General features: G+C 41.7%; 1 pseudogene; it reads right to left on the bottom strand.

The window, feature by feature from the left end:
• Positions 1 to 7,042: 7,042 nt before the first annotated feature.
• LOC101426755 (mRNA decay activator protein ZFP36L1-like) lies at positions 7,043 to 7,871 on the bottom strand (annotated as a pseudogene).
• Positions 7,872 to 8,121: the final 250 nt, after the last annotated feature.

Below are 8,121 nucleotides of genomic sequence, written 5' to 3'. Positions count from 1 at the left end.
ACTAAAAGATTTAAAAAGGTGGTGGCAGACTTGGCCCAGTGGTTAGGGCATCCATCTACCACATGGGAGGTCCACAGTTTTAAACTCTAGGCCTCCTTGACCTGTGTGGAGCTGGCCCATGCACAGTGCTGATGTGTGCAAGGAGTGCCCTGCCACACAGGGGTGTCCCATGAGTAGGGGAGCCCCACGTGCATGAGTGTGCCCCATAAGGAGAGCCACCCAGTGTGAAAGAAAGTGCAGCCTGCCCAAGAATGGCTCCACACACATGGAGAGCTGACACAACAAGATGATGCAACAAAAAGAAGCACAGATTCCCATGCTGCTGACAACAACAGAAGTGGACAAAGAAGATGCAGCAAAATAGACACAGAGAACAGACAACCAGGGTGGGGGGGAGGGGAGAGAAATAAATAAATAAATCTTAAAAAATAAAAATAAAAAAATAAAAAGGTGTATATAGGAAAACATATGTGGTTCAAGTGATTGAGCTCCCACCTACCTTATGGGAAACCCAGGTTCAGTTCCTGATGCCTCCTAAAGAGGATGAGCAAGACAGTGAGCTGATGCAATGGGCTGGTGTAGTGAGCTGACACAATAAGATGATGCAACAATGAGACCTGAGGAAAACACAATGAGAGACACAACAAAGCAGGTAGCAGAGGTGGCTCAAGCAATGAGGCACCTCCCTCCCAAATGGGAGGTCCCAAGTTTGGTTCCTTGTGCCTCCTAAAAAAGGAAGACAAACACACAGCAAATGAAAACAATGGGGGAGGGGAAATAAATAAAAATAAATCTTAAAAAAAAGATCTATCATTTCTTGTCTTACAGTGAATACAAAACAAAATAATGACCACTAGATCCATCAGATTTAAAGCAGAAAAGATTTTAAAAATAAGAAAATTAAAAAACACAAAGAAAAACCACACACAAATCAAGTTGTTTTAATAGCTCAAATATCTAAGTAATCTCTAAAACACTGAGATTATCAGATTAGATTAAAATTTCTTCTATATGGTAATATGAAGACACACTTAAAATTCACACAGAAAGATGAATAAAAATGGAATAATATATATATATATATCAGTCAAGTACTGACTAATAGAAATCAGTAGGAAAAGATGTGATTATTTGTTAGTCAGACTCAAAGGTGAAGATATAATCATTAAATATTTCTCAACTCATTTCAGATCCTTCTCCATTTCTGCCACAAATAGGAGTTCTTTTGTCATACAACACAGTGAAACCATTCCCATAAGGCTAATTATCAGTATGAGTGGTTTTATCTTTTTTTCACAATGGTGAGTAGTTAGAAAATGAGTTTTAAAACTGGAGCAATTCATTGGAAGGACAAAAGAATTTTAGGTCTACATGAAGTTAATTAAGATTCTCTTACATTATAAAAGGAACAAATGATCAGATCCAGAATCAGAAGTAGAAACTGACAAATATACAATTGTTACAGATGATTTTAACATACAATTCTCAGGAACTGAGAGCTCAAACCAATTCTCAGGAACTGAGAGCTCAAACCAACAGAAAGATTTGAACAACACAATTAATGAACCTGATATCACTGGTTACATACAAACCTACAGCCAAACAGAAAATCCATATTCTTATGGAAACCATCCACATTTTGATTCCTTCATAAAGGAAAATGCCACTAACACCTCTATGCCTATTATCCTCTGTAGCAGTTTGATATGGCTATGAATTCCAAAAATAGATATTGGATTATGCTTGTAATCTGATCTGTACCTGGGCATGACTGAGTTATGATTAGGGTGTTGAGTCCCCACCTTTTGGTGGGTGGGGACCCACAGATAAAAGGCATGGCAATGGGCTATGATGTGGACCATTGACCATGAGGTGCAGCAATGCCCAGAGATGTACTCACCAAATGCAATGGATGTGTCATGATGATGGGGGAGAGTGTTGCTGTGGGGGGAGTGGTGGGGAGGGCAGTGGGGGTGAATGGGGACCTCATATTTTTTGAATGTAATATTTTTAAAAAATTAATTAAAATAAATAAATAAATAAATAAAAGGCATGGCAAAGAACAGAGTTGAGGATTTTTCTGATGTTAGAGTTTTGATGTTGGAGTTTATGCTAAAGACTTAAGCTGGAGCCTCAGGAAGTCAGCACACAGAGTAAAGAGAAGCAAGCACCTGGAAGAAAGCAACCTTGAACCCAGAGAAAAGCAAGCCCCAGGAATGTAGGAACCCAGGAAGCCTGAATGCTTGCAGACATCAGCAGACATCTTGCTCCAAATAGACTTTGGTGAGGGAAGCAACTTATGCTTTATGGCCTGGTATCTGTAAGCTCCTACCCCAAATAAATGCCCTTCATAAAAACCAACCAATTTCTGGTATTTTGCATGAGCACCCCTTTGGCTGACTAATAAAGAATTTGGTACCGAGGAGTGGGGAAGCACTTTTGCAATTACCAAAATGCTGGAATGGTTTTATAAATGGGTCAGGGATATTTTTTGGAAGAATTGTGAGATGCTCAGAAAAAAAGACCTACAGTGGTTTGAAGAGACTGTTGATAACAAAGAGACTTTTTATGATGCCTTAGAAGTGGATGATGAAACTATTATTGGAAACTGGAGGAAAGGTGATCTGTGTTTTAAAGTTGCAGAGAACTTAGCAAGATTAACTCCTGGTGATGTATGGAAGGCAGAATTCAAAAATGGCAAGCCTCGGCAGTTAGCTGAAGAACTTTCCAAAGTAAACTTGGAGAATGCAGCTCAGCTTCTCCTTGCAGCTTATAGCAAAATGTTAAATGAGCAAGATAAGCTGAGAACTGAATTAATGGGGGCAAAGGAAACAGAAACTGATTCTGGAAATTCCAAGTCTCTGGAAATCAGGCCCCCAAATGAAAGTGCCCCTTTGGAGGACTTAACTAAACTTGGAACGTGTAAATCAGGATGGAAAATGCAGTTATGTCAGAAAGACTTGTGGAAAGTCTTACTGTCTGATGGCTTGGACGCCTGCTTCCTGCATGCTAAACCAACAGCCTATTTGAGAGAGCTTTATGAACTAAACCACAGTCAGCCTGGAATAAAAGGGACATGGGAAGGAGAGACTGAAGGAGAAACAGCTTTAGGAGGAAAACCATGGAAGCTGAGATCTGGAATTAGGACATCACCTTGGGCCAAGAGTGAAATCCCACCCATGTGTACAGAACAGGTGAGTTTGCCCCAACTGTTGAAGAGGGTGGATGTTCCTACCAGATGTTCTGGGAAAGTTTTGCTGCTCCAGGGTACAGAGAGGGTGGAGCACATTCCCCAAGGATTAGGGCAGTTAAGGTCAGCATCCCACAGTTCTGAGAGGGGTGGACCTGTTCCCCAAAGGTTAGGAAAAGCCAGGTGGTCAACTCATTGCTCTGAGAGAGTTGAGCCTGTATGCCAGTGGTTAATAAGACCTCATGGAGGGAGAGGTCTGGAGCTTGGTTGACACTCAGATGCTTGATGAGGGTGAAACCAAGAAAATGGCTATTGGGCAAGCCAGTGGAAATGGTGGGTCCCCATATGGCCCAAAGGAGAAGAAACCATCTTCTTAAGAATGACTCTCAGACTTTGAAATCAAACGGAGGATGCCCCACAGGTTTACTGAACTGTAGAGGACCCATGACTCACATTTCCCTCCCAGTTTCTCCTTATTGTAATGAAAATGTTTATCCTATGTCCATCCATTTGTGTATTGGTAACAGGAAGATTGTTTTGTAAGTTTCAGAAGTCTATAGTGATGTGGGCTATGGGTGGGAGGCTCTTTGTCTCTTCAGAGATAACCTAAGCTCTCTGACTTGTGGGTGTGATGGTAAGAGGCTGCAGTCCTGCCCTTGGTAACAATGGCAAGGACTCCAGTCCCAGGAAACAGTTTAACAATGCAAGGTCTATAAACTTTAAGTATTTTGGGGAAATGCAAACTAAATATGCTGAAAGCTTACCTGGAATGTTTGAAGTCCATGCTAAAAGCTTACCTAAGATGTGGAAGATATATATGCTAATTGAAGCCTATTGAGAACTGAAACAAAGGGACCATTTGGCCTTTCCTCTCTGTATAGAAGGGATTCAAGAATCTTGTTCGTGGCTTGGGATTCAAACAGAAAACTCCTGAGTCCCACCGGCCATCAATAAACCATTTTTCCTTCTCAAAATCATTCCTGAGCCCTGGCCTCTCTATATGCAAATAATTGAACCTCTCTCAAATTCTACAACAATAGCAGATAGGACTTTGCCCCAAGACAAACTGTATTTCTTTAAATTGATTGTAATATGATTTAGTACTTGCATTGTTACTAATTTAATGTTTTTTTTGTGTTTTTTTAAAAAATATTATGTCTTTTTGGAATTCAGAGGGTGGAATGTAGCAGTTTGATATGGTTATGAATTCTAAAAATAGCTATTTGATTATGCTTGTAATCTGATCTGTACCTGGGCATGACTGAGTTATGGTTAGGGTGTTGAGTCCCCACTCGTTGGTGGGTTGGGACTCACAGAAAAAAGGCATGGCAAAGAACAGAGTTGAGGGTTTTTCTGATATTGGAGCTATGATGCTAGAGTTTGATGCTGAGGACTTAAGCTGGAGCCCCGGGAAGTCTGTACACAGAGGAAAGAGAAGAAAGTAACTGGAAGAAAGGAAACTTTAACCCAGAGAAAAGCAAGCCCCAGGAATGTAGGAACCCAGGAAGCCTGAACCCTTGCAGATGTCGGCAGCCATCTTGCTCCAAATAGACTTTGGTGAGGGAAGTAACTTATGCTTCATGGCCTGGTATCTGTAAGTTCCTACCCCAAATAAATACCCTTTATAAAAACCAACCAATTTCTGGTGTTTTGCATCAGCACCCCTTTGGCTGACTAATGTATCCTCTTATTTCAAAAGATCTCTGAATTTATGGTCCTTTCTTATCTAGGAGAGATTAGTAGTCAGGTCTGGTAATCAGAGGACCAATTTTACTATATCTTTGTAAATTCTGCAAAAATTTAACAAAGATACAGGTGTATTTAGCACTTATTATCATTTGCCTTGAAACTGGGAAAAATAGAGGAGAATAGAGACAACAGAAAAATTACATGATATATCACTTTATACTAAGTATAAGTAGTTATAACTATATCTATATACCTATATTTAAATCTTATGTTTTCCATGGTAGATAGAGAGCTCCTTGATAGTAAAGAGGAGGCAAACTCCTGTTTGGTCTCTAACAGTGCTAAGATACATAAATAATTTTCCTGTTTTATTTTGTTATAATATAGAACTTTATCACCATACACATTTTTCAATATTTAGGAAACATGGAAATAAAGTGTGTATCCAGAATAATGAGTGAAAGAGCTGTTTGGCAATAACTTGAATCTGTGTTATGCTGTTTGATAAGTCACACCTTCTCTAAGCTTTCAGTAGCCTGAGTTCACTAGCCTTGACATGAAAGGATAAATGTTCCCCTAGAAAATAACACTAAAATCTGTGGTGCTGACCTCCATTTCTTTCTGTCTTAGAGAGAAAATTTAAGTGAATGTTCAATAGGAAGTTAAATTTCAACATGCTGAAAGTAATGTTTACAATAAAGAATGATTCCTTGCCTATTTTAAATAAAGCAACCTAAATATAAGACAGTAATAGGGGAGGCAGGTTATTTAACCTCTTTTCCCCAGACCATAAATCTCTACTGAAGTCAACGAGTGACCAAAAAAAAAAACTGTTGATAATTAGAAACAGTGGAATCCCTTTGGCTACCTTATATCTCATTGTGAAATGAAAAGCCTCAAGACATCTGCAATGACTATCTCTGACAAAACATGACAAAGTGATTTCATTATCTGCTTAGCAAATGGACCATATCAAGTGGTGCAGTAAGTCTCATACTGAAAAAAGGTCCTTGTTAAAGTAGTGAAAACAAAATATCAATATACATCATTGTTGCCTTTTAAAACTTTCACTGCTCATGGTATCACCTTCTTTATGTGTCAAAGTGGCCACAAAGAATAATACATACAAGTAATGCACTTATGTAAAAGTAAGTACAATTTGTTAACCTAGATATTGAGAGTCCCTGATGATGAACAGATGTCAACTTGTACTTGATTTTTTTAACATAATTTTTGCAACAATTGTTCAAACTGCTCTACAAAGCAAATTCAATAAATGCAATCCCATTAAAAATCAACACAGCATTTCTTAATGAACTGGAAAAAATAACTATGAAATTTATTTGGAAGGCAAAGAAGCCTGAATAGCCAAAGACATATTGAAAAAGAAAAATGAAATCAGAAGAATCACAATACCTGACTTTAAAACATACTACAAAGTCATAGTGGTTAAAACAGCATAGTATTGTCAGCACAAATCCAGACAAGATTAGTCAATAAAGGGTTCAGATTGGGAAGGAAAAGGTTTTGAATGTCAAGATAGGTTTTCCCAAAAACCCAAGTCTGGTAACAACTCTTCCAAGGGCAGGTGAGCGGGGGAGAGGGTGACCTCTGGGAGGAGGAGACAAGTGTGCAGGAGACTGAAATAAGAGAAGGTGCAGTTGGGTGGCCAGTGGATGGAGCTGCTGTTCTGGGTCTCCTCCCCCTCCCACTCATTCCCACCCTCCCAGCCCCTGGGCAGGGAGGCCCACGGTGCCCTCTGGTGCTGAAGAGGTAATGTAGTCATGGTGACAAAGTTAGATTACAAAGCACTAAGTTGCTCCTGTAAACTGTTACTTTTTCTTTTGGAATTTGGCACTTACAGCTTAAGACAGAAAAAGACATCTACTGACAAATATGGGACTTGTCTGTTAGGCATGGTAGATGGGTGATACATTTGAGAGGAAGGGGTTTCAAGCCAGAGGATGCTACTGACAAATTGACTTGTCCTTATGTTAGGTGGGTGTTAACAAGGAAGGGAAGAGGGAGGGGTAGTCCAAGGTTCTGGGGGAAAGGGGTTGAGCTTAACCTTGTTCAGTAGGGGTCTGTGGGCATAGGGTGGGGAGGAGGGTAAAGGTGGTGGGGCTGGAGATGGATTAGTTAGGGGGAACCTCGCTAGCCTGGTTAGTCATCTGAGATGGAGAGTCTGCTGAAAATGGGCAGGCCTCTTGAGTTGTCCAAGGTAGGGGACTCTGAGCCACTGTGGCTACTGCTGGAGCTGCTCAGGTAGCCCACCTGGTCTGAGAGAGAATCCTGAGGGCTGGGGGGAGGGGGAGTCAAACATGTGAGGGGACTCAGACATGGGCTGGAAGAGGAAGATGGTGGGGGAGCCACCCCCACCCGGCAGCTCCATGCAAGGGGCAAAGAGTCTCACCAGCTCCTGGCTGGGGAAGGTGAAGGGGTTATTGGTGCCATTGGGCAGGGTGGGTCAACCCAGGAGGTCATTGGCATTCAGAATGGGGGTGGGGTGATGGTCAGCAGGGGTGGCAGCGGCACTGGGAAACCCAGCAAAGCTAAAGCTATGCTGGAGGCAGGGACGGTCAGCGGAGAGGTCCTGCACCCTGGCCAGGGCCCAGTGCTCCTTGGGATTCTGGACTAAGTGGCAGCAGGGTCCATAGGGGCAAAAGCGGATGGTGTGGAAGGTGTTGCACAGCCCTGTCTTGTACTTGGGGTGGTGGATCAGGTTGTGGCACACGTGGATGCTGTGGGCGAACTGGCACTTGTCCCTGTACTCACAGGCACCGTTCTCCTCCAAGGGGCAGCATAGCTCCATCTTGTAATGGCTGGAGTTGACCTGGCCATTCCCCAGCTACTTCTGGGTAGGCAGCAACTGCTCAGCCCCCTCTGAGAAAGAGTGGTCTCAGAAGTGGCTGTCCCAAGAGCTCAGAGCTGGGGCCAGCTCACTATTGAGGCTGCTGAGGAGCTGGTTCAGAGCTGGCACAAGGATAGACATATTGACCAATGGAACCAAATTGAGAGTTCGGATATAGATCCTCACATATACATAGATCCTCACCTATACAGTTATCTGATATTTGCCAATGCCACCAAGCCCACTCAACTGGGAAAGAATGGCCTCTTCAACAAATGGTGCTTGGAGAATTGGATATTCATATGCAAAAGAATGAGGGAGCATTACCATCTCACACCTTATATGAAAATCAACTCAAGATGGATCAAAGATCTAAATATAAGAGCCAAGA

The sequence above is a fragment of the Dasypus novemcinctus genome, chromosome 25 (assembly GCF_030445035.2).
Source record: "Dasypus novemcinctus isolate mDasNov1 chromosome 25, mDasNov1.1.hap2, whole genome shotgun sequence".
In the NCBI taxonomy this organism is placed as follows: domain Eukaryota; kingdom Metazoa; phylum Chordata; class Mammalia; order Cingulata; family Dasypodidae; genus Dasypus; species Dasypus novemcinctus.
Note: the sequence above shows the minus strand (reverse complement) of the source record. Positions and strands in the feature narration are given on the sequence as shown.